The sequence below is a fragment of the Artemia franciscana genome, unplaced genomic scaffold (assembly GCF_032884065.1).
Source record: "Artemia franciscana unplaced genomic scaffold, ASM3288406v1 Scaffold_1713, whole genome shotgun sequence".
Lineage (NCBI taxonomy): Eukaryota > Metazoa > Arthropoda > Branchiopoda > Anostraca > Artemiidae > Artemia > Artemia franciscana.
Window position 1 is genome coordinate 33,648 of NW_027062928.1, and position 25,223 is coordinate 58,870.

The following is a 25,223-nucleotide window of genomic DNA, read 5'->3' on the forward strand; positions in this document are numbered from 1 at the left end:
AGAAAGGTCTCATACGCAACCTTCACATGTCGTGTTATTGTAAAATAAGTTCATAAGAACTTTCCAAACGCCTTTTGTTTAAAATCCAGAAAAAGATTATGTTTTCGTTTTTTTTTTTAAAGATTATGAGTTTTTCGCGGAACAGATGCTATTTAAAGACTGTCATTACTCAAGTCAGCGTAATCAAACCTGGAATAGTGGAATTTTTTCCACGAAAAAAAAATAGATTACCCAAAAAATGTACAACTTTTTCATTATTCAAAAATGTAAAACAAATAAAAAAAAAAACGAAACAAAAATCTACCAATTGTAGGACCGTAACCTAAAATGTAATGCTTTGTATAAAACGTACCAAAAATGGAACGAATGTAACGGCGGCGACCATGATTACAGCACGTTACATATAATTCACCACTTTAATCAATCTAAAGGAGCTAAATAATGGAGGCCACATAAGTATCCCTAAATTATCTTTTATAATCTTTTTTTTTTTGTAAGTATAACATTTATAATTTAGTGTTAAAAAAGAAACAGTCGAAGGTCTTATGGTCTCTGGAAGGTTTTCTAATATCTAACTATACTGTGACCTGTTGAAATTTCAAAAAATAAACTTTTATACAAATTTTAAGGGGACACCACCCTTTGACAAATGGAAAAAATAGTACGTAGGCTTATACAAAAAGGTACTATCCAATCTCCATATAGAAAAACCTTTATGCCATCCAGTTGGATAATTTGGTCAACCCTACAGCAGTAGCCTATTAAAATTTGTCAACTAGTTGACAAAAAATTTTGCCCTAGAAAACTATTTCTTTTCCAACTAGCTGACAAGTAGGCTAATATATCCCCAGCAGCACTTTCTTTCCTTCTAGCTAGAAACAAACATTACTCTAGAAATACTTCTGTAAACCTTTGTTGGCAAGTAACTTACCCAGATTTTTTTTTTTTTATTAACCAACTAGCTGATGAAAAACTTGGTAAAATTCTAGTTAATTGTCTTCTTGCTATCTTGGAAAGGGATTAGGTTAGGAAAATGAAACTTTCAGGAATGGGTCTACAGGCTAAAGTATGGCCCAGGAAGGTATTTTAAAGTACCCCCCTCCACTCCTTCTTCCTCTAGAAGGCCCTGAAATTTGCCTAGGCTACATGATAGGTCTTTACATATTGAAATTTTGATAAAACAACATTTTACTTTAATTTTCATTTAGCCTACTAGTTGCTTTTTCTCTGCCTTTATGCTTGACTTAGATAACTTTGAAGACCACACTGCCTTTCCATGACAGAAGTATAACAGTTCAAAATAGGGATGAAACCTTTTAATAGACATTGAACAGATATAAAAAATTTTAACTTGATATTTTGAACACATACAGTGTTCATCATCAGCAGTAAAACTAAAAGACCTCAATAAAACAAACAATTTTTACCCAATAAACTAGGTACATATAGTTTATTGCTCTTATTTTTTTCAATGCAACAGATGAAGCAAAGCTCCTTGACCTTTTTGGTTCCAGTTCATTAGATTTATCCAATATATCAGGTGAACATATGTCATAGCTCTTAGGTGAAGTAATATTATTTTATTTGACCTCAATAAATTATCATAAATTGAGTTCAATCCAAATTCACTTGTATCTCTATGTATGGAATTATTCTTGAATCCAATTTTTTTAATTTCAATTGTTTCCCTGACAATTTTTTAAAATATAGTTTATTGCTATATAAATATATTTATATATAAGTAATATATATATTTATATATAGTTTATATAAATATATATATTATATATTTATAATATAGTATATTTATTTTGTTTGAAAATGTTTTTTTGATTTCTAGGGACCAAGGTTTAAAATAAATTTTCAGGGAAACAATAAAAATTAAAAAAAAAATATTCAAGAATAATTCCATAAATAGAGATACAGGTGAATTTGGATTGAACTCAATTTATGATAATTTACTGAGGTCAAAGAAAGTAAATAGTATTACTTCACCTAAGAGCTATGACCTATGTCCACTTGATATATCAGATAATTCTAATGAACTAGAACCAAAAAGGTTAAGGAGATTTGCTTCCACTGTTGCATTGTAAAAATTAAGAGCAATAAACTATATGTAATTAGTTTATTGGGTAAAAATTTTGTTTGTTATTTTGATGTCTTTTAGTTTTACTGCTGATGATGAACACTGTATATGTGTTTAAAATATTCAGTTAAGAATTTTTATATCTGTTCACTGTCAATTAAAAGGTTTCATCCCTATTTTGAACTGTTATACTTTCTCTGCCTTTAGTTCTGAAAATGCAATTCCTTTTATTTGAGTAGAATTTTGAGCAATATCAATGTTTTTTTTTGTCAAAATTTAGGAAATGTATTAAAACCTTATAAAATGGAATTGACTAAAGTTATGAAGCTGAAAACAATTTTGGTATACTTCAATTAAGCAGAAGATATAGCCTATTTTGCAAGGTTTCACTTTTATAACACATATTTTTAAAAGTCAGGGCCCTCTAGAGAGAGAAAGAGTAGAGGTAGTTGTTTCAAAATACCTTCCCAGGACATACTTTAGTCTATAAATTCATCCCTGAAAGTTTCATTTTCCTAACCTAAACCCTTTCTGAGATAGCAAGAAGTCAATTAACTAGAATTTTACCAAAAACTTTTCCCCAGAAAACATTTCCTTTTCCAACCTGCTGGAAAAAGCGGTTGCCCCAGAAACAATTCTGCTAACTGTCTATTTGGTGAGTAACTTTTCCCCAGGAAATTTTCCTTAATCAACTAGCTTTGGTAAAAATCTAAATCAAAGTTAAATGTAGCCTATAGGCTATTTTAATAGGCTAGATTAACAGTTTGTCTGAATTTTAGAAGACACATATGTATAAGGCTGGATGGAGGTATCCTAGATCTGAGTAGGCCTATGCTGGGAAACCTCCTTTTGACAAATGGAAAAAATACCATATAGGCTTATATAAACTAGTTGACAAGTAAATTCTTCCCCAACAACACTTTCTTTCCAACTAGCTAATAACAAACATTGTACCAGAAAGTCATCTGTTATACTATCTAGTTGGCAAGTAATTTTTCCCCATAAAAATTTTCATTAACCTACTAGCTGATGAGAAACTTTTTCCCAGAAAAACAATGATCCAGGCATAAACTTCTATTGGGCAGAGTCTGTTTTCTACATTGGTAAGTTTATGCTTGGTGGCACTAAGGTTAGACCAGCAGATGTTTTTTAAGTTTGAAAATATAAATTTTGTGCAACTTCATTTTCATGGTATAAAAACACTTCATTTATGTAAATACATATCAAAACAGATTGCCTGCATTTTCTAGGCTTCTTCTCAGAAAACTCATGCAAATAGCCTAGTGCAACATGGAGGAATTCTTCTTAGGGTTTTTATGGCACTTGGTATTAACCAAGTGACATATAGCAGTTGCCAATTCTGTCAGTCTGTCTGTCGGTCCCAGTTTTGCTACTTTAGGCACTTCCAGGTAAGCTAGGACGATGAAATTTGGTAAGCGTATCAGGAACCGGACCAGATTAAATTAGAAATAGTCGTTTTTCCGATTTGACCATCTGGGGGGGGGGAGTGGGGGGAGTTAATTCGCAAAAAATAGAAAAAATGAAGTATTTTTAACTTATCAGCGGGTGATTATATCTTAATGAAATTTGATGTTTGGAATGATATTGTGTCTCAGAGCTCTTATTTTGAATCCCGACCGGATCTGATGACATTGGGGGGAGTTGGAGGGGGAAAACCTAAAGTCCCTGTTTTGCTACTTTAGGCACTTCCAGGTAAGCTAGGACAATGAAATTTGGCAACCGTATCAGGGACCAGACCAGATTAAATTAGAAATAGTCGTTTTCCCGATTTGACCATCTGGGGGGGGAGTAGGGGCCAGTTAATTCGGAAAAATAGAAAAAAATGAAGTATTTTTAACTTATGAGCGGGTGATTGGATCTTAATGAAATTTGATGTTTGGAATGATATCGTGTCCCAGAGCTCTTATTTTAAATCCCGTCTGGGTCTGATGACATTGGGGGGAGTTGGAGGGGGGAAACCTAAAATCTTGGAAAACACTTAGAGTAGAGGGATTGGGATGAAACTTGATGGGAAAAATAAGCGCAAGTCCCAGATACATGATTGACATAATCGGAACTGATTTGCTCTCTTTGGGGTAGTTGGGGAGGGGGAGTAATTCTTAAAAATTAGAAAAATGAGGTATTTTCAACTTACAAACGGGTGATTGGATCTCAATGAAATTTGATGTTTAGAAGGATATTGTGTCTTAGAGCTCTTATTTTAAATCCCGACCGGATCTGGTGATGGGGGTGGGGAGTTGGGAGGGGGAAACCTAAAACTTGGAAAACACTTAGAGTGGAGGGATCAGGATGAAACATGGTGGGAAAAATAAACACAAGTCCTAGATAGATGATTGACATAAACGGAACGGATCTGCTCTCTTTTGGGTAGTTGGGGGGGGGGGGGTATTTCTGAAAAAATAAAAAAAAATGAGGTATTTTTAACTTACGAACAGGTGATCGGATCTCAATGAAATTTGATATTTAGAAGGATATTGTGGCTCAGAGCTCTTATTTTAAACCCGATCGGATCTGGTGACATTGGGGGGGGGAGTTGGGAGGGACAAACCTAAAACTTGGAAAACACTTAGAGTGGAGGGATTGGGATGAAACTTGGTGGGAAAAATAAGCACAAGTCGTAGATACATGATTGACATAACTGGAACGGATCCGCTCTCTTTGGGGTAGTTGGGGGAGGGGTTAATTCTGAAAAATTAGAAAAAATGAGGTATTTTTAACTTACAAACGGTTGATTGGATCTCCATGAAATTTGATTTTTAGAAGGATATCGTGTCTCAAAGCTCTTATTTTAAATCTTGACCGGATCTGGTGACATTGGGGGAAGTTTGGGGTGGGGAGACCTAAAATGATGGGAAACGCTTAGATTGGAGGGATTGGGATGAAACTTGGTTGGAAAAATAAGCAGAAGTCTTGCATACGTGATTTATATAATTAGAACGGATCCGCTCAATTGCGGAGGGGGGGGGGGGGTAATTCTGAAAAATAAGAAAAATGACGTATTTTTAACTTACAAAGGAGTGATTGGATCTTCATGAAACTTCATACTTAGAAGGACCTCGTAACTCCGATATCTTATTTTAAATCTCAACCGGATCAAGCGTAATTGGGGGGGGGGGGCAGGAAATCTCAGAAAAAACTTAAAGCAGTGAGATCATGATGAAACTGGATGGGAAGAATAGAAACCTGTCTAAGATACGTGACTGACATAACTGGACCGGATCTGCTCTCTTTGGTGGAATGGGGGGGGGGGGGTAATTTTGAAAATTGAGGTATTTGTAACTTACGAAAGGGTGACCAGATCTTAATGAAATTTGATATTTAGAAGGATCTTGTGCTTTAAAGTTCTAATTTCAAACTCCGACCAGATCCTGTGACATTCGGGGGAGTTGGAGGGGGGAACCGGAATTCTTGGAAAACATGAAAATTGGAGTATTTTTATCTTACGAATAGATGATCGGATCGTAATGAAATTTGATTTTTAGAAGGAATTCATGTCTCAGAGCTCTTATTTTTTAATCCTGACCAGATCTTTTGACATTGTGGGGATTCGGAGGGGGAAATCTTGGAAAAACACTTGGAGTGTAGGAATCGGGATGAAGCTTGGTGGATAGAATAAACATATGTCCTTGATACATGATTGACAGAATCGTACTGGATTTGCTCTCTTTGGGGGAGTTGGGGGGAGGGGTTCAGTGATTTGGAGAGTTCGGTGCTTCTGGATGTGCTAGGGTGATGAAAATTGGTAGGCGTGTCAGGGAGCTGCACAATTTGACTTGATAAATTCGTTTTCCCAGATTCGACCATCTGGGGGGCAAAAGGGAGAGGACAAATTAGAAAAAATTAGGTATGTATAACTTACGAGTGGGTGATAGGATCTTAATGAATTTTGATATTTAGAAGGACTTTGTGACTCAGAGCTCTTATTTTAAATCTTGACCGGTATTAAGCCTCTTATTTTCCTTTTTAAATCAATCTATTGATTCATAGAATTTTGTTAGAGCTCATACCATATGATCTCTTGGCTCTTAGCTCTTCTCGCCTCGTCACAAGTGCCATATGAGCTCTTAGCTCTTGTTGATGTCACTAACCCTGCAATAATTACAAATGAAATTCTAGTCTGAACTGATAATGCTTGGTGGATGCTAAGTTAATGCTGGATCCTGAGCTTTCAGACACATACTGCATCTGGGCTGTGCAGTAGTTAGCCAGTTCTTGTCTTCTTCAGGGAAAACACAAACTATCTTAACTTGTTACAATTCTTAGTCCAACTCAAATCCTAACTAAACCTCAAGTAATTTTTAATTTCTGTATTAATATGTAAGTTGACAACTAATTTCTCCCCAGCAACACTTCCTTTCCAGCTAGCTTGAAACAAAATTGCCCCTTGCCCCAGAAACACTTCTATTAACCATCTTGTTGTCAAATTACTTCTCCAGAAAAATTTTATTAACCAACTAGCTGATGAAAAACTTTGCCACAGAAAACAATTCTATTTCCACTAGCTGGAAAAAATGGTTGTCCTGGAAACAATTCTGTTAACCATCTAGTTAACAGACAACATTGCCCCAGAAACTCTTCTGTTAACCATCTAGTTTAGAATTAACTTTTCCCCAGGAATATTTTCATTAACCAACTACCTGATGACAGGAATACTTGACTTTTTGCTGCTTTTAAGTTTGAAATACAAAGTTTTGAAAGTGAGGCTATCCTTACACACTACTTGGAAAAATTGAAATATTTAACATAATTGAAAAATTCAGGAAAATATAAAAATATGGGAAATTTTTGCAAGATTTTAATACAAAATATTCAATTTTTCTCTGTAATTTTTGGGCATGTGCACCCTGTCATTACACAGTCATGGGTAAGAGGCGATTTGATGGCTTAGCTTAATAAACTGGTGGTAAGTCACCCTTGTCAAGGATTGCATTGCATTTGGAGGCTGTTAAGAGTATAATTTAATACACATAATGAAAGATTTCTGGCCCAAGGAGCTTCCAATAAAAGTGGCAAAGGATAGCGTTTCCTGCTGAAAACAGTTTTCATGTATTTATATTCTTCTTTTAAGCAGAAGATCTGTTTTGCAGGGTTTTACTGTTGTAGAACAAGGATTTGTAAAGGTCACTTCCCTCTAAAGGGAGAAGGAGTGGATATAGATGCTACAAAGTACCTTCACAGGAAATACTTAGTCTGTAGACCTATGCCTGAAAGGTTCATTTTTGTAACCTAACCCCTTTCCAAGATAGCAAAAAGTAGATAAGCGAGAATTTTACCCAATATTAGTACGCTAGCTCTACTCTTTATTCTATCTCCAATTTTGGTAAATATATGACTGTCCATGTTAATGACTTACCAATAAAGTGAATATGCCATTCAATACTTTTTTTTATGCTCTTTATGAATAAAATAATTGTTTTGATTGCAATATTTATATTTAGGCAATTTTTGAGCTCTTAAAAATGACAAATTTTCAATTAAAGTACGAGTTACCAGTCCTTTTATGACAAAATAATACTACATTCTCTGTGCCAAAATTATTTATAATAAGGTTAGATTAGATCAAAAGGTGCTTAAATTTGAGTTTGAGGTAGAAAAAATTATGATGTTTGTAAAGAGCATAAAAAAAGACATTGAGTGGTATGTTCACTTTATTGGTGAATCAATAATATGGACAGTCATATATTTACCCCAATATCTTGGCAAAAGTAGAATTGTACCAAGGGAGTTACATTGATAATAAAATTAGGCCTATCAGGTTATAAATTGATTTCTTTATTAAATCTCTTGGCAAATGTCATATTAGGCCTAGTATTTGTGGTAATTACTAAGCTATTAGCTATATTGTTTCTAATTTCATTTTGTTTCTAGTTTCTAATCACATCACAGAGGACTCCATAAAAATTTGGACTAAAGTACTTGGACTATGATCTGTAACTAGCTTAGACAGGATTAATAGCAGAAATATTTTGTAAAGATTACAAATTGAACCACCAAGGATTATTTTTCATTTTCTGGGTGATGACTTGTATCAAAAAGGAGAATAAAATATTGTAACTATTGTTATTCCTTGAGTAGAGTTGTACTTCTAGACTTTAACTAGCTTTTAGGGCACTGGGCAACAATAGCAAATGGTTGTTATGCCAAGTTTATAGCTGATCATCATGTATTACAATCATCAATTAGTAGCCCTAATTCTATATAAAATTGTGTTCCTTTATGAATAATTCTTAACATTTGTGATTGTAGGCTAACATAAACAGGTAAATTAGGCAAGTAGAAGGTGTGCCTGGTTTATATTTTTCTTTACTCTTTTCTCAATTTACATTCAAGATTCATAAAAAAATAACCTGTATCTACTACATCTTTGTATAGAGCAGTCTCTTTGAAGGTATGACCTCAAAGCAGGGGTGATTATTGGGCACAAGTTTGACTCCAATTAGTTCCAATTTTGTGCTAGCTCTTCAGAAAACTGGAGCAAGCAACCCTCCTACTTTCTGCCAAACTCTTGAAGTCCACCAATGGTTACAAGGTTTGTTTTCACAGTTGTCCCTCAATTCTTTAATTGACTGCCAGGATGTCTGCATCAATTTGGCAGAAGGACACGTAGAAACATTTCCTTGATGGTATGGTCATTGGGTGAACATGGTTGATCTTTTACCAAGGCTCTGTAGTTTACTGCATTATTTACATGAGCAAAGGGGACATGGCTGACCATATAATCAGATATTACCAATTTGTTTCCAGAACTAGAAAATGGAGTGTAAGATTCCTTCATAATTTTATTGATGTTGCATGCTCAAACACTTTCTCCAAGATGAAGGCTCATGAAGAAAGCTGAAGGCCAAGCTTGAACAAACTATCCCTATATTGTTTTAATGTTGCAGAGCACTTTCTCTGTCAGCCAAAATCAGAGCAGTATGTTGAGGAAGATGATGATTGCTTTTGGCTGGTAATTTCAGTAAGGGCTGATCATTACTGCATGAGAGAGTTAGTGGATCCCTTCACTTACTCAAATACCTTCATCTAAAGAAAGTGAAAAGGTTCCACTTTCCTTGCTGCTCAATGAAGACAAGATGATGGTGTGTTGAATGTAAACTTTTTCTATGTCTTGTCAGTAGATAGGAAACGGCTTTATATATATATATATATATATATATATATGTATTTATCTGAGTGAAGGGAAATAAGGCTTTTAATATTCCTTTTGTTTTGTTCTTTTGCTTTTTCCTCTAGGTTTATTTGTGGTAGAATACTCTTAAATTTTGCTTAACTCAGTGTTTCCTATTTCTTTTAGCCCCCTCAGGGAAGGGGGCTGATCATCTAATTGGTTTTCAGAAGCTGATACTCCCATTTTGTATCTCCAATATCTAGTGATAATAGCCAAAATGATACCATGATTACTGTATCAGAGTCCCCAATCTCCAAGACTGATACCCAGCCAAATGATGAGTTTCAGACAGTGTGCAGAAAACAGAAGCATAAAAAATCTTCTACAAGTCCTCCTGAAATGATTGGAATCTCAAACTCAGTCCCAGCTATGGAGATAAAGGACAAACCCATTATCCTTTTTACTTGAACAGTAAAAGACCAATATTTTTCTATAAAAATATTGCTAACATTAGAAAGAATCTTTTCAAATCTGTTAAGATGCAGCTCCACTGTGAATGTAAACAGAGATGGTTCACTTACAGTTATGTTCCTAGACAGAAATGAAGCCTGCAAAGCTCTTAACCTATATAAAATTGGCAATATCTGTAACATCAGACTGGTTGAAACCATGTCAAAAATACTCAAAGAAAATAGTATTGTATAACATACCATTAGAACTGCCAACTGAAGCCTTGAAAGATGGTCTTATGAACAACAAGGGGGAAATGCTTGATGATATTGAAGTTCATTGCATGGGCAAGCCAGATTCTCAGGGACTAATAAGTAGTAAGAGTTTCCTCTTTGTCTTACCTGCCAGTTCCCATTTTGACTTGGTTTTTCGATCTGGTCAGCTAAACGGTCTTAAAAATAAACTAAAAAAAGCCTCTCCAATGCTCAAAATGTTTTATGCTTTGTCACTTATATGAGTACTGTTCTTCCTCTGAATTAGGGTGCCCCAATTGCTTTGATGAATCACTCCTTGTATACAGAAAGTAGATGTAGGAAGTTCCTAAATGTACTAATCGTGATGGTAGTTAAAAAAATCACAATTTATGTCTAAAATTCATTCAATAGGCTAAAATTTTAAGGATTCCCATCAAGAAAATGTTCCTTTCCCTATAGCTACAATGGAGCTGGCCAAGATCTCCAAATTGCCATCAGCTCCAATATCTAATGAGGATAAGGAAGTGAATTTAGCCCTTCCTCCAAACCCCTGGCTACAGATCCCTAAAAACAACCAAAATCAGGCACTCCTACCTCTTATTGAGACTTCAATCCCACAGTTGGTTGAGGAGCAGCCCAATGTTGTCAAAGCAAGTCCAGCCCTCCACAATCCTAGAACTAATCCTGAATCTTGGTCTTAAAGAGTAACAACTTCTCCAAATTTTTCTAATCAAGCCAACACTATGCAAGATAGAGTTGGAACTCATATTTACAAATTTAATTAGATATGTTGCATAAGTGGACCAAATCTTCCAATCAAATCTCTCTATAAAGACAAAAAAGCAAGTATAACAAAAGGAATTATCAATTCTGTCAAAGTATCATGCATGTCACCTATTCAACTTCTTCTGTGTTAGCTAAGGTGCAGATCCTATCTTTAAATTCAAATAAACTTGCTGCTATTATCCAATGTGCAAATGATAATAGAATTGTGTTTATTTGTCTACAAGAGACTAATCCGCATCAGTTCAAGGGAATCAAAATGTCTGGGTACAAGTGCTACAGGAAAGATAGATCAACTAATAGAAAGGGATGGGGTGTTGCCATCTTTGTTCATGATTAAATCCAACATATTCAATCTTTAATTATCTATATTATGCCATAAAATCACTATATAACCCATGCAGGAGCAAGGACATCCAAAGTGTCCTGGAATCTGAACTATCAGGTGATTTTAATGCCTGTATCCCTCTCTGGGAATAATTAGCTGGTAGTAACAAAGCTGGAAAAGGAATAGAGTACATTTTGTCTAATTTTCTAGACACTTTGATTTTCACTACATTTAACTTCCAGACCAGGTATAACATTTCGTCTAACTCTTTCTCAACTATAGATTTCTTTCTGGGTCCATCTTCATATTATGATCTAGTTCAGATGGTAAAGGTCTCATCTCTGAAATCTCATCATTCTGCAATTCTTAAATCACTTCAAGATTTATACTATTCTCCCAAACTCCACATACCTACATTTAATAACTCCAAAGGCAATTGGTCCCTTTTTTGTGAGATACTAAAGGAAGTAGACTTTTCCTTTGTTTCTTCCAATTCTGATATGTTGTTGTTGTTGTTAATTATTAATGTCTCCTCTAGAAACCAGCTTCTGTTGAGACAATCTTCCTTGTTCCACGCTTTTCTCTTTGTTTCTTGATGGGGCAATCTGAAACAAACTTTATAATCTCTTTTCTCTCTGCCTTTTTTTTTTAACAAACAATAATACAGGAATAATGCACAACAAACAATATACAACAAGCAAATAAATTCCCATCCACCCTCTTCAATATTTATTCACTAATGCTAGAACATATCAAAATAATCCTTTCCATTTTTTATAATTAATATAATGTAAAATCCTATCTAAAATCATGCATTCTACCATTTAATTTCACAAAATTCAAAAACATCATTATCATTTCTAGTCTTATAACATCATCACTGATCCCTATCCCAAGCATAAGACTAACATTGAGACTGCCTAGCTTTTCTCTTTGGTATAAATTCTCATATCCCTTCTAAGTCTCTCATGAAAAAGACACTCAATTAGATAGTGATGTACAGTCTCATTCTGCAAATTACAAGCAGGGCTATCAATTTTCCCAATCCTAAATGGTCTAGCATTAGTACTTACATGACCTGGTCAAAAACGGAATAACAAATTACAATTTCTCCTATTCAACTTACTATAAATTTTACTATCAAAGTGGCTATGTTTTTTCTGGGCTACAAGCTGATCGTGGATTAATTCCTTCAAAATTCCAAATCTTCTTTGTCTCAATCCTCGTCTGATTGCTCTCAATTCCTTATATTCATCTCCCTCTACACAATCAAGGGGTTGTGCTGCTGCTATTTTTGCATATTTATCAGCCATTTCGTTGCCTTGTATACCTACATTGCTGTTGTCAGTACTAGCTGAATTTCAGATCCATTTTGGAGCAAATGGAGAAGTGTGTTGTAACGACTGCTGACTTCTTGGTTTTGGTTTGAAGTAAAATTTTGTAAGCTCAGTATAACAGCTTTTGAGTCACTACAAATAGCAAATTTTCTTTTTTTTTCTTTGTCCTTTATTATGATCTTTTGGATTAAATCTAGGGCTATCTCTATTGCTTTAAAGACTGTTGAGTATTGTCCTAGAGATCTGGATGCCACTAAGTTCTTCTGAGGAATGACAGCTAAAGCTCCAGTTCCAGTTCCAAAAATTGAAGGGGGGAATATGGACTAACAGCAAGTCCTTTCACCTCTTTGACTTCTTCTCCCAAAAAACTAGCCACTGGAAGCGTTACTCTCCTCCAGTCTTCAAACAATGAATAATTGCAATTATGAACAACTAGCTGTTGGGGTGGCGCTTCGCGCCACCCCAACACCTAGTTGGTGGGGGCGCTTCGCGCCACCCCCCCCCCCCCAAGCCCCCCCGCGCGCGTAAGTCGTTACGCGCCATAATAGTTACGCGCCATTGTAGTTGTGTCCCTATGTCCCACCTGTGAATATAGATATATATATATATATATATATATATATATATATATATATATATATATATATATATATATATATATATATGTATATATATATATATATATATATATATATATATATATATATATATATATATATATGGTTTTAACTACGTAAAACTTGCGAATATACAACATTCTTTGCTGTCCCATTGTCTTTGCATATAAATAGATTGTCAGGTTTACCGACTCTTGAACATGCAACATATATTGGTCCATGGGAAAACAATCTGTATTCAGATCTATACCTCATGATTCTAATGATTGCCCTTGAGCTTTGTTGATGGTGATTGCTAATCGACCATTCCCTGCCCCGGTGTCCCGGTCGTCATTTATATCCCCCTGTTTCCCCCGGTGTCCCCGTTATAGTTGTGTCCCTGTGTCCCGGTCGTCATTTATATTCCCTGTGTCCCGGTCGTCATTTGTATCCCGGTGTCCCGGTCTGTATATACATTCGTTTTTTAGTTTTGTTTTTCTCCTTTATTTTTTTCCTTTTTTTTTCTTTTTTAGTTTATTTAGATTTTTAGATTTTTTTTTTTTTATTAGTTTTTAGTTTTTTTTCTTTTTAGTTTTTTTGTAGTTTTTACCTTCTTTTTAGTTTTGTTAGTTTTTTTTTTTTACTTATGTCCTGGTCGTCATTTATACTCCCTGTGTCCCGGTGCTTTGTTGATTGCTAATCGAACATTCCTTTTGTCCTGGTCGCTTTCTCTTTGAGTGTCGTCATTTATTTTTTTCTTTTTTAGTTCTTTTAGTTTTTACCTTTTTTAGTTTTTTTTAGTTTTTTAGATGAAATTTTTTTTTAGTTTTTTCCTTTTTTTCTTTTTAGTTTTTTATTGGTTTTTACCTTTATTTTAGCTTATTTTTCAGTTTTTTCCTTTTTTTATTTTTTTTTTATTTTTTATTTTTTTTATTTTTTTACTTTTTTTTAGTTTTTTTAGTTTTTTAGCTTTTTTACTTTTTTTATTAGTTTTTAGTTTTTTTTTGTAGTTTTTGCCTTTTTTTAGTTTTTTCAGTTTTTTTTTTTAGTTTTTTATTGGTTTTTACCTTTATTTTAGCTTATTTTTCAGTTTTTTCCTTTTTTTTAGTTTTAGTTTTTTTAGTTTTTTACCTTTTTTTAGTTTTTTTAGTTTTTTAGCTTTTTTATTTTTTTTTATTAGTTTTTAGTTTTTTTTGTAGTTTTTGCCTTTTTTTAGTTTTTTTAGTGTTTTAGCTTTTTTATTAGTTTTTAGTTTTTTTTGTAGTTTTTGCCTTTTTTAGTTTTTTTAGTTTTTTAGCTTTTTTATTTTTTTATTAGTTTTTAGTTTTTTTTGTAGTTAGTTTTTTTAGTTTTTTACCTTTTTTTAGTTTTTTTAGTTTTTTTAGTTTTTTAGCTTTTTTAGTTTTTTTATTAGTTTTTAGTTTTTTTTTGTAGTTTTTGCCTTTTTTTAGTTTTTTTAGTTTTTTAGCTTTTTTATTAGTTTTTAGTTTTTTTTGTAGTTTTTGCCTTTTATTAGTTTTTTTAGTTTTTTAGCTTTTTTATTTTTTTTATTAGTTTTTATTTTTTTTGTAGTTTTTGCCTTTTTTTAGTTTTTTCAGTTTTGACGTCACCTGATCCAGTTTTTTCAGGTGACGTCACCTGATCCACGATCCACAGATCCACAGACAACTTATTTTTATATATATAGATAATACAATTTTTGATTGTGAGAAGTTCAAGTACCTGAGCTACCTAACCCCAGCAGTTTAAGGCTACTAGGCCAGCTGATACCAATGTGGCTCTTTCTACTCATTCCCGATCTCTTCTGCACAATCAAAAGCTATTAATAAATCTCGTCCTTTTAAAATTGACTTCTTCAAGCTTTAATCATTATTAAACAATATTTCTCTTCTTTAAGATATCAATTGCTGCCCAAATATCTTACGATCAATTTCTCATGGCAGGTTAGAATCTAGGATAGCTGTATAAATATTTGGGATCTTAGCCAAGGAGCAGAAATGTTAAAGAGCAATATTCTCCTCACTCGAGCCTGGGAATCAAATAATATATGCTGGATTGTTTCATCTGCTGAAAAGCAGACTCGCCATAAAGGGGAATGATGTAGCTTCCAATTAAATAACAAGTTATTTCGAAGTAGGGCACCTGATTTCGGTTGGTAATATAGCAGTTTCGAGAAATAGTTTTTCGGAATGAATCTCCTTCGCCCATCTTATCAGTCCTTTAACTCTTAGAGTCAAAAGTGATGGAAGGTAGAGCTTCTGACTAAACCTCTTTTCACCAGACGAATCTAACTAAAATTGTGAGATGGAGATTTTGCTCAAAATAGTCCAAAGAACATATAGCAATGCCTCTAGGGATGACACAATCTCCAGTACTCTGGAGATAGGTCAGTAAGTCATGCTCTGGGGGCACATAAGGTTTTTGTGGAATTGCTGGTAGTATAAACTTCAGTTGGGGCACATTTGATTTGAAATTAAAAATTATAGTGCCCTCTTTAAGAGTCAAAAGGAATTTGAGAGCAACCCCTCCCCCTCGCCAAGCTCATCTTTTTCCCAAAGCCATCCAGTCAAAATTTGGAGACAACAATTTTGCTCCTTGTAGTTGAAGGGCCAGGAAAATATGTCTTTGAGGAAGACACTTCCACCCCCATAGCTCTTAGGGCAAGGGTCGTAAGTTATGTCCTGGGGGCATATAAGGTTTTTACAGGAAGGATGGTCGTATATTTAAAGAAAGGGTGGTCAGGAGACTCATTAGATTGGTAATCAGACCTTTCAGTGCGCCCTTTCGAAAGGACAGTCAGCCCCCTCCAAATGTCGCGCTTTTCCAAAATACAGCCAATAGAATTTTGAAACAGTCATTTTATTCAAAATAGTCGGGTTTACCCGACAGATTGTCGGGTTTACCGACTCTTGAACATGCAATATATAATTGTCCATGGGAAAAACAATCCGTATTCAGATCTATACCTCATTATTCTAATGATTGCCCTTGAGCTTTGTTGATGGTGATTGCTAATCGAACATTCCCTGTGTCCCCGTCGTCATTTATATATCCCCCTGTGCCCCCCGGCATCCCCGTTGTAGTTGTGTCCCTGTGTCCCGGCCGTCATTTATATTCCCTGTGTCCCGATCGTCATTTGTGTCCCGGTGTTTTTTTTTCTTTTAATTTTTTTACCATTTTTATTTTTTTCCTTTTTTAAAGTTTTTTTCTTTTTAGGTTTTTTCTTTTTTAGCTTTTGTCGCGCCATTGTAGTTGTGTCCCTGTGTCCCACTGCAACATATAATTGTCCATGGGAAAAACAATCCGTATACAGATCTATACCTCATTATTATAATGATTGCCCTTGAGCTTTGTTGATGGTGATTGCTAATCGAACATTCCCTGTGTCTCGGTCGTCATTTATATATCCCCCCTGTGCCCCCGGCGTCCCCGTTGTAGTTGTGTCCCTGTGTCCCGGTCGTCATTTATATTCCCTGTGTCCCGGTCGTTATTTGTGTCCCGGTCTCCCAGTGTGTAATTTCTCTTTGAGTGTCCCAGTCGTCATTTGTGTCCCGGTGTCCCGGTCGTCATTTTTGTCCCGGTATGTAATTTCATCAGTTGACAAACATGACGTCAGTCGACAAACAACTTCATGACGCATACAGCTCAATCCTTATAATGACGTCAGTCGACAAACATGACGTCAGTCGACACAAACATGACGTCACTCGACACACACACAGACAACTTATTTTTATATAGATAGATAGATATACCAATTCAAAAACGAATATATTCAAGCCGAAGTAGCTGAGTTGGTAAAGCATTATGTTCCATTAATGCTTTAGCATTAATACAAAAGAAGAAGAAAAACTAAAAAAGGTAAAAACTACAAAAAAACCAAAAAGAAAACACTAAAAAAAAACTAAAAAAGCCAAAAAACTAAAAAAAAGGTAAAAAACTAAAAACCAAAAAAGAAAAAAATAAATAAAAAAAAACTAAAAAGAAGGTAAAAACTATCAAAAAAACCACCCCAACAGCTAGTGATGAAATAATTCAGACGTCATATGCGGACAGACAGACGGACACTCAAACAAACAACTTATTTTTTCTTCAATACTTATAATGACGTCATATACTAATTATCGTCATAACGAACATGACGACAACTAACTTCATGACGACATACAGATCAATCCTATCCGTTTGTCAGTCGACAGACAGACAAACAACTTATATATATATATATAGATATATATATATATAGTGTTGCTCTCGCAACACTTTACTCGGCGAAGCCGAACAAAGATTGCCCGCAACACCTCACGTTTCCAATGCAACGTAGATCTAGTTTCTTCTTAAATCGTAGCAATGCATTATGGGTAAGTCGGTTCGATATAAAAAGTTTGCAAAAAAGTGAAAGGCTAGTACGCAATGAAAGACCTAGAGTTATATCTGAAAATTGGTTTTGTATTGGAAGTATTAAGAGGAATTATTGCAAATGCAAGACAAGAGCTATAATGGTGTTGATATTGTATTTTTTAGTCAATCTGGTTACCATTATAAAAAGTTTTTTTTCGAACGGTCAGCTCGTATTTTTTAATTTTTTGTCAAGTACTATAAAGGAATTCAGGTTAAGATGGTTAGGTAGCTTTTTATTTATGGAGGATGTCATTTTGCCAAAAACTCCGCTCTTTTGCAATCCAACTAGGGCTAAAAGAATGTCCTTCATAGATGTGTAGGACTGATGTGTGATAACATGTTTAAAAGAAGTAGGAATCTTAGGGGAACGGGTAAATAGTGGATCTCTGAGTAGAGATCCACTAACTGCCACTGGTAACTGCCATTGCCGGGTCACATGGAGTGAAAAAGCAGTGTTTACAGCTGTATTTTCCTCAAGTACCGTGGTGCCGCAATTTTTATTAGTAGATGCGACATGAGCGAAAAAATATGTTTTAGCTATTGCAACAAACCTTTCAGAATTAGTGATGATTTATATAAGCTGACACAATATTTATAAGTCGTTTAGTCTTTACGTTACAAAACAAGGAACATGGTTCCGAAGCCCCTATCTCCTTTATTTTTGGACTCCAAACAATGGGTTTTTTCTTATGAAATCCATAAAAAAGGAATGAAAAATAAAACTAAGTATACAATATGTTCTAATAAAAATTCTTGCTGTTAGAGACATAATCTTGTAATGTTAAAACCATAAAAATAATTTTATTTTGTTATCGGTCAAGTGCACATTGTGCTCTAGTTTTTGGGGGTATGACAGCTGACCACGCGACTCTATAAATTAATTAAAAAGACAATAAAAATAGTAATAATAATTAGAAATATCCTTTGCAGACGGCTGAATGCGTTGGTGTGAAATGGGAGTTGGTTTTGTCCATAACGTTGGTCACTGAGCCGCCTGTAATGAACGTTGCATCCCTTGGAAAACAAGACTGGTCACTGATATCAACATTTGGTAGTGGTCTCTATTCACACTGTCCCTTGGCTCAAATTAGTAAGGTTTATATTGATGTAACACAGAATCAGGTGAGTTATTTTCTTACTTTAATCTATTTATGTTTCTTTATTTCTTCTCTCCAAATTTCTCAGGCTAAATTAATATATCAATAAATCAGTCACTGAGTCTGTGAGCAATGCTTGATAAGGGACACAAAATTGTTCATTGTCAAATTTTCTTACAAATCATATAATGATAATAAGAGGCTTTTGACTATATAAATTTACTTTCACTAAAAAACTTGCCAATACTATTCTTGAAAGAGTTGGCGGAGTCAGCCATAACCACTTCTTGGAGGAGGTTGCTCCGTTCCATACTCAGTTTGAGAAGGCCCACCGTCCAGCTTCTTTATTGAAAGTGTTTTGCTTTAGCTTGAAGTTGTGTCCTCGCAGATTGTTTGTGTTGAAAAAGAGTATTTCCTCTTGTCCAATATTATTTAATACTTATGAAAGAGCTTTAAAGTTTCAACAAGATCACCTCTGAGGCGTCTATGGAAGATGGAAGGAAGTGACAGCTTTTTCAATCATTCACAGTAGGAGAGGGCTCTTATTTTTGTACAAATTTTGTTGCTCTTCACTGTAGCTTCTCCAGTGCATCAATGTCTTTTTGAGGGTGAGATCTTATTGTTGTGTGACCATGTTCTAGGATAGGCCAGACAGGATCCAATATTATTGTAGTACTTGTGACAGAGCTTGAAAGTTTCAATAATATCACCTTGGAGGAGTCTATAGGTGATGGAAGGAAGTGACAGCTTTTCCAATCGTTCACAGTAGGAGAAGCCTCTTAGCTTTGGTACAGATTTTGTTGCTCTTCGCTGAATCTTCTCAAGTGCGTCAAAGTATTTTTAAAGGTGAGGTTTTATTGTCGTTTGACCATATTCAATGATAGAAACTTGAAAAGAGACTTGAATAGAGTTGAAAAAAGCTGAGGATCGTTTAGGGTGAAGTTTCTACGAAAAAGTCCAGCTACTTTCGAAGCTTTGCTCACGATGGAATCGTAGTGGCTGGTGAATTTTATCTCGCTGTCTGTTATTACTCCGAGGTCCAGCTCAAAAGATGCTTTTGGTTTTAGACTGGTTTTAAAGCTATAGGTTGGCTTGAAATTCTTTGGTCCAAGAAAAAGATGGGGTTTTTGTTTGTGTTGACCTCCATTTCCCACGTCCTCATCCTATCGGCTATTTTGTTCAAGTCGGTCTCCAGTTCTTGCATATCAGTTGCGCATTTGATATGTCTAAAAGTTAAATAACAAAAAAAAAGAACTTAGCTAAAATGCATATATATATATATATATATATATATATATATATATATATATATATATATATATATATATATATATATATATATATATATATATATATATATATATATATATATATATATATATATATATATATATATATATATATATATATATATATATATATATATATATATATATATATATATATATATATATATATATCTATTTTTAGGTAAATGACGACCTATACTTATTGATGACATGACTGCCTGTCCATGGATTATTCTTTATGGTTGATTGTGTATGGCTATGCTGTTTGACCTATGTGATTGTATGGATGAGTAGGGTTAAGGCCTCATTCAAGTGCTGGTCTATATTAATCACTAATTTAGGAAAACAGTCTTCCTTTTCTCCTTCTGTCTTTTTTTTTTTGTGTTTGTGCTGTTGCATTGGTGATTTCTCTTTTCATGATATATATATATATATATATATATATATATATATATATATATATATATATATATATATATATATATATACATTAAAATGTGAGAATTAAAGCTAATAATGTTTTTAAAAACTTTTTAAAACAGCCCTAGCATCCTTACTTAGACGCAGTTCAACCAGGACTGATAAGTAAAATGATATGAGATGATAGACTCATTCAAACAAAACAGAACAAGTTCTGTTTTAACTTCGTCTATTCGCAACTTCTTTTTCGCAACTCACTCAATTCTTCAAACTCACTCATCATATAACCCACCGTTTCATCCACATATCCACACACAGGGTAAAAATAAGGGCTATCCTGCACTTACCTCATCCTTAAATATTTTCTTCTTCCCCCCTTGGTAAATTAATAGCCCTCAATTCAATAATCTAATTTATATATTCGTAAGATAAAATACCCCAATTTTCACGTTATCCAAGAATTCCGGTTTCCCCCTCCAACTCCCCCCAATGTCACAGGATCTGGTCGGAATTTAAAATTAGAGCTTTAAAGCACAAGATCCTTCCAAATATCAAATTTAATTAAGATCTGGTCACCCTTTCGTAAGTTACAAATGCCTCAATTTTCAAAATTACCCCCCCCCCCCCCAAAGAGAGCAGATCCGGTCCGGTTATGTCAGTCACGTATCTTAGACAGGTTTTTATTCTTCCCATCCAGTTTCATCCTGATCTCTCCGCTTTAAGTATTTTCTAAGATTTCCGCCCCCCCCCCTACGACGCTGGATCCAGTTGAGATTTAAAATAAGAGATCTGAGTTACGAGGTCCTTCTAAATATGAAGTTTCATGAAGATCCGATCGCTACTTCGTAAGTTAAAAATACGTCATTTTTTCTAATTATTCAAAATTACCCCCCCCCCCCCCCAAATAGAGCGGATCCATTCTAATTATGTAAATCAAGTATTCAAGACTTCTGCTTATTTTTCCCACCAAGTTTCATCCCGACCCCTCCAATCTAAGCTTTTTCCATGATTTTAGGTTCCCCCACCCCAAACTAACCCCAATGTCACCAGATCCGGTCAGGATTTAAAATAAGAGCTTTGAGACACGATACCCTTCTAAATATCAAGTTTATAAATAAAATGTTATGGTCTTCAAAGACTATAATATCTAATTTCTTAGAATATTGTCCATACTTTCCGAAATGCCACGTTATCTTTCAGCAAATTGTATATTTATTCAACAAAGAGTGATAAAACTAAAAAAAAATAACTAAAAAAACCTCAAACAAGGCTAAATAAATTTCAAAACCTGTATAAGTGCAACAATTTTTTTATTTTTAAAGGTTTTGCTTTAAAGTTTGAAGTGACTTTTACCTCAAGGCCTTACCTGGCTTTAAAAGTCAAAAATCATATTCCAGACATGTTACCTTGTCTCACAAGATAACATTGACTGAAGATTAACAGACTGGTGTATTTAAAATTGGGCAGCTAAGAATAAACTGTAGTTCAATGCAAACAACTTAAAACATATTGGTTTGGGCTAAGATAAATAGAAGTGGAAGTATTTCATTAGTTCTGAACGCCCTAGCAATCATCAACCATACCAAAAAGACCTTAATATGTCCTTATTACAAATTCAGGAGCCCTGAAATAAATGTAAGGCCTTTTTGTTGTGAAAAAAGTTAAAGTGAGAGGAAATAAAAAAAAAAAAAATAATTCAAAAAAGTGTGCAAAAGCTTTTTTGGAAGTATGCAATTTTGGGGTCAAACAATTGATATTTAGAGTGACCTGGAAATCTTGGAAAACGCTTAGGGTGGAGAGATCAGGATGAAACTTGGTGAGAAGAATAGGCACAAGTCTTAGATACATTATTGATATAAATGGACCGGATCCGCTCTCTTTGGGGGAGTTGGGGAGATTTCCAGTGCTTTGGCGAGTTTGGTGCTTCTAGATGTACTAGGACGATGAAAATTGGTAGGCGTGGCAGGGACCTGCTCAAATTGACTTTATAACAGTCGTTGCCCCGATTCGACCATCTAGGGGGCTGGAGGGAGAAGAAAAATTGAAAAAAGAAGTATTTTTAACTTACGATTGGGTGATCGGATCTTAATGAAATTTGATATTTAGAAGGAACTCGTGTCTTAGAGGTCTTATTTTAAAATCCCGACCGTATCCGGTGATATTGGGGAGAGTTGGAGGGGAAACAGGAAATCTTGGAGAACGCCTAGAGTGGAGAGATTGGGATTAAACTTGGTGGGAAAAATAAGCACAAGTCTTAAATACGTGATTGACACAACTGGACTGAATCTTCTCTCTTTGTGGGGAGTTGGGGGGGGGGGGTGTTGATTCGAAAAAAGTAGAAAAATTGAGGTACTTTAACCTAGGGTCGGGTCACTGGATCTTAATGAAATTTGATATTTAGAAGGAATTCATGTCTCAGCGGTCTTATTTTAAATTCCAAACAGATCTGGTTACACTGGGGAGAGTTGGAGGGGACAAAAGGAAATCTTGGAAAACTCATAGAGAGGAGAGATGAAACCAGGTGGCATGAAACTTGGTACAAATGGGTGATCAAATCTTAATGAATTTAGAAGTAGCGCGTGTCTTAGAGCTCTTATTTTAAATCCTGACCTTTATTAAGCCTCTGATTTCGTTTAAATCAATCTATTGATTCTTAGAATTTTGCTAGAGCTCATGCCATATCTTCTCTTGGCTCTTCCGACTTCGTCACAAGCGCCATATGAACTCTTAGCGCTCTTTTTATACTGACACTAAAGAGCGAATTCGGCCCTTTTGGGCTTGTGATAGCCGTTTTGTTGGAATAAAATCTTGTCTTACAAAAACAAACTTATTTTATTTTCTGAAGTCTCCTTTTCAAATTACACCTTATTTTTCCGCAGAAAATTCTTCTCCAAAAAATCATCTATGCTTATACCGACTCACGGCCTCATCTTTTAATAGATGGTGCTTAATGATCCATAATTACACAGAAATTCTTGAAATATGGTGTGGATCAACTTTATCAAATGGAGCTTTTATGTAAATTTTCATTTTTAAACATTTTTCTTGTATTTGCTAATTGAATTTGAAGGAACGCATTTGTCTCTGTGCTTTTCTACATAACAAAATGAGCCAGGAAAGTGTAAAGGGATTTGTTAATAGTAAGGGAAAAAGGTCTTGACCTAGCATCCCAGCCACCTTGAGGTTTTCGCTCTTGTAATATATTTAGCCAGTCTTCAGAATTTATCCCTTTTTTATAAATTTTTTAGGTCAGAAAAACATAGTATTTATTGTCTGTAAATGATTGACGTTCCTTTTCTTTTCTAGGTAATGAAGTAGCTCCTGGGCAGTAAATTTCGAACTCTGTATAAGCCTGTTTTCTGTTGCATTCGTCATTTTGTGCATAGACGCTTATTTTTTCATAAAAAGACAGTGCAGCAGAACTGGTTTCTTATAATTTTAAAGTTTAAATAAATAAAAAATTAAGGGTTCTAAACCTTAAGTTAAATAGAATCTCAGTAAAATTCGTGTGTATTTTTCTTTCTCTCACCTTTTCATATTTTACAAAAAAAAATAGAACCCTAAAAATATTTTCTAATCAATATTCTTTTTTGCTCATCCTTCACCTAACGAATTTACTGCTCATTGAAGCTGTGCAATTATGTGGCCTCTGCTCCGGCCAAGGAACCCCTTCCTGAATCAACATTCAAGACCATTTTTTTTTGCTTATTTTAATAGAAATTAAATCAATAAAATATTGCTTCTTTCCATTCTTGCAAACTACTTGCTGATCCTAGAGTTAGGGATAGTTCATAGGAACGGAGTACAAGACAGATAAAATACAAAACCGCGTTCATCAAAACAATTAATGAAAATCACTTATTATACACGAACATGTGTTGAATACTTATAAGTTTAAACATCCCCTTTTAAGATGGGGATGTCATAAAGGAAAACTGGTTTTGTGGTTATGTCTCAAAAACAGTTTCGACAGATCTGTTTCTGGACCCACCATTTTATATTTACGGATTAATGCTAAACTTAAAATAATGTAGCTAGGCTTTTTTATATATAGAGTGAACCTTGATAAAAGTTGGAAAGGCGATCTTGCTTGTCGAAATGCCCCAATGCCAGAATTTACCGTATATATATGCTTACTAATGGCGAAATAATAATAATTATGAAATGACTAAAATAATTCATTCTCTCAAATATGTTGAAAAACCATCGGAGAAAGAATAATTACTGTTGAAAATATGTTCCGTATTCAATAAAGAGCCAACACCGCTAGTTGTTTGGGGGAGTTAAATGAGAGTTGCGCAACTCATATTTATGGCTTTTTCGTTTTTTTTTTTTTTTTTTGTTCTCGATATCTTCATTCAGCGTAGTCTGTTTGGTTTAAGATTGTTAATTTAGAGGATTCGATTTATGCATTTAATGGCAAAAAGTTGGCAATGCGGAACCAATGAATTTAATATGTTTTGATTATGGACGTCTATGCTGTATTGATAATCTCAGATGTGTTGTTGTCAAACTGAAAAACCATTATATGAATATAATTCTGCCTTTTCTTGGGAGAAAATACATCGTTTTCATGTATTGGATTTTCAGTGAAATGATAGTGCATATATTACTTTTGTATAGCTTCTGGTGTATAGAAGAGCATCCTAACCCCCAAAAACCTTGGGGTATTTTCTTGGGTATCTAGGCTTGTATGAGAAGGCTAGAGGAATTTTTTAAGAACCTAATGAAGTTATTGATGAAGAATTTCGACCATCCTTCAAAAGATCAATACAGTACGGCCGTGCGAAATACAAAAGGGATTGTATGACATTTTCGAAAATGTTGAAGATTAAAGCGTTCCCAGTTGAGTCATAGCACATGTGAAAGATTTTGAAATTGTTGAGAAAACTTTGCACGGGTATATAAATAGAACATGACAAATAGATTCATTAGAATGTCAATAACCAGGAGAGTATTTTCAGTATCGTTATTTGATCTCTGACGCCAAAAAGAAGAAGAACAATAGGGAATTTTTTAAGACAGCGGGAAACAAATTAGAATGAATATTTCG

At 34.4% G+C, this 25,223-nt stretch overlaps 1 long non-coding RNA gene across 3 annotated transcripts; it reads left to right on the plus strand.

Annotated features, from left to right (window-relative positions):
- Positions 1-430: 430 nt before the first annotated feature.
- LOC136042675 (uncharacterized) lies at positions 431-23,929 on the plus strand. 3 transcript variants are annotated; one of them, XR_010621385.1, is made up of 3 exons: positions 431-456; positions 18,295-18,486; positions 23,477-23,929. It is a non-coding gene; the product is annotated as an uncharacterized LOC136042675 (long non-coding RNA). The 3 variants fall into 3 exon arrangements; XR_010621384.1 differs by having other exon boundaries at positions 433-493; XR_010621383.1 differs by lacking the exon at positions 431-456 and having other exon boundaries at positions 14,176-18,486.
- Positions 23,930-25,223: the final 1,294 nt, after the last annotated feature.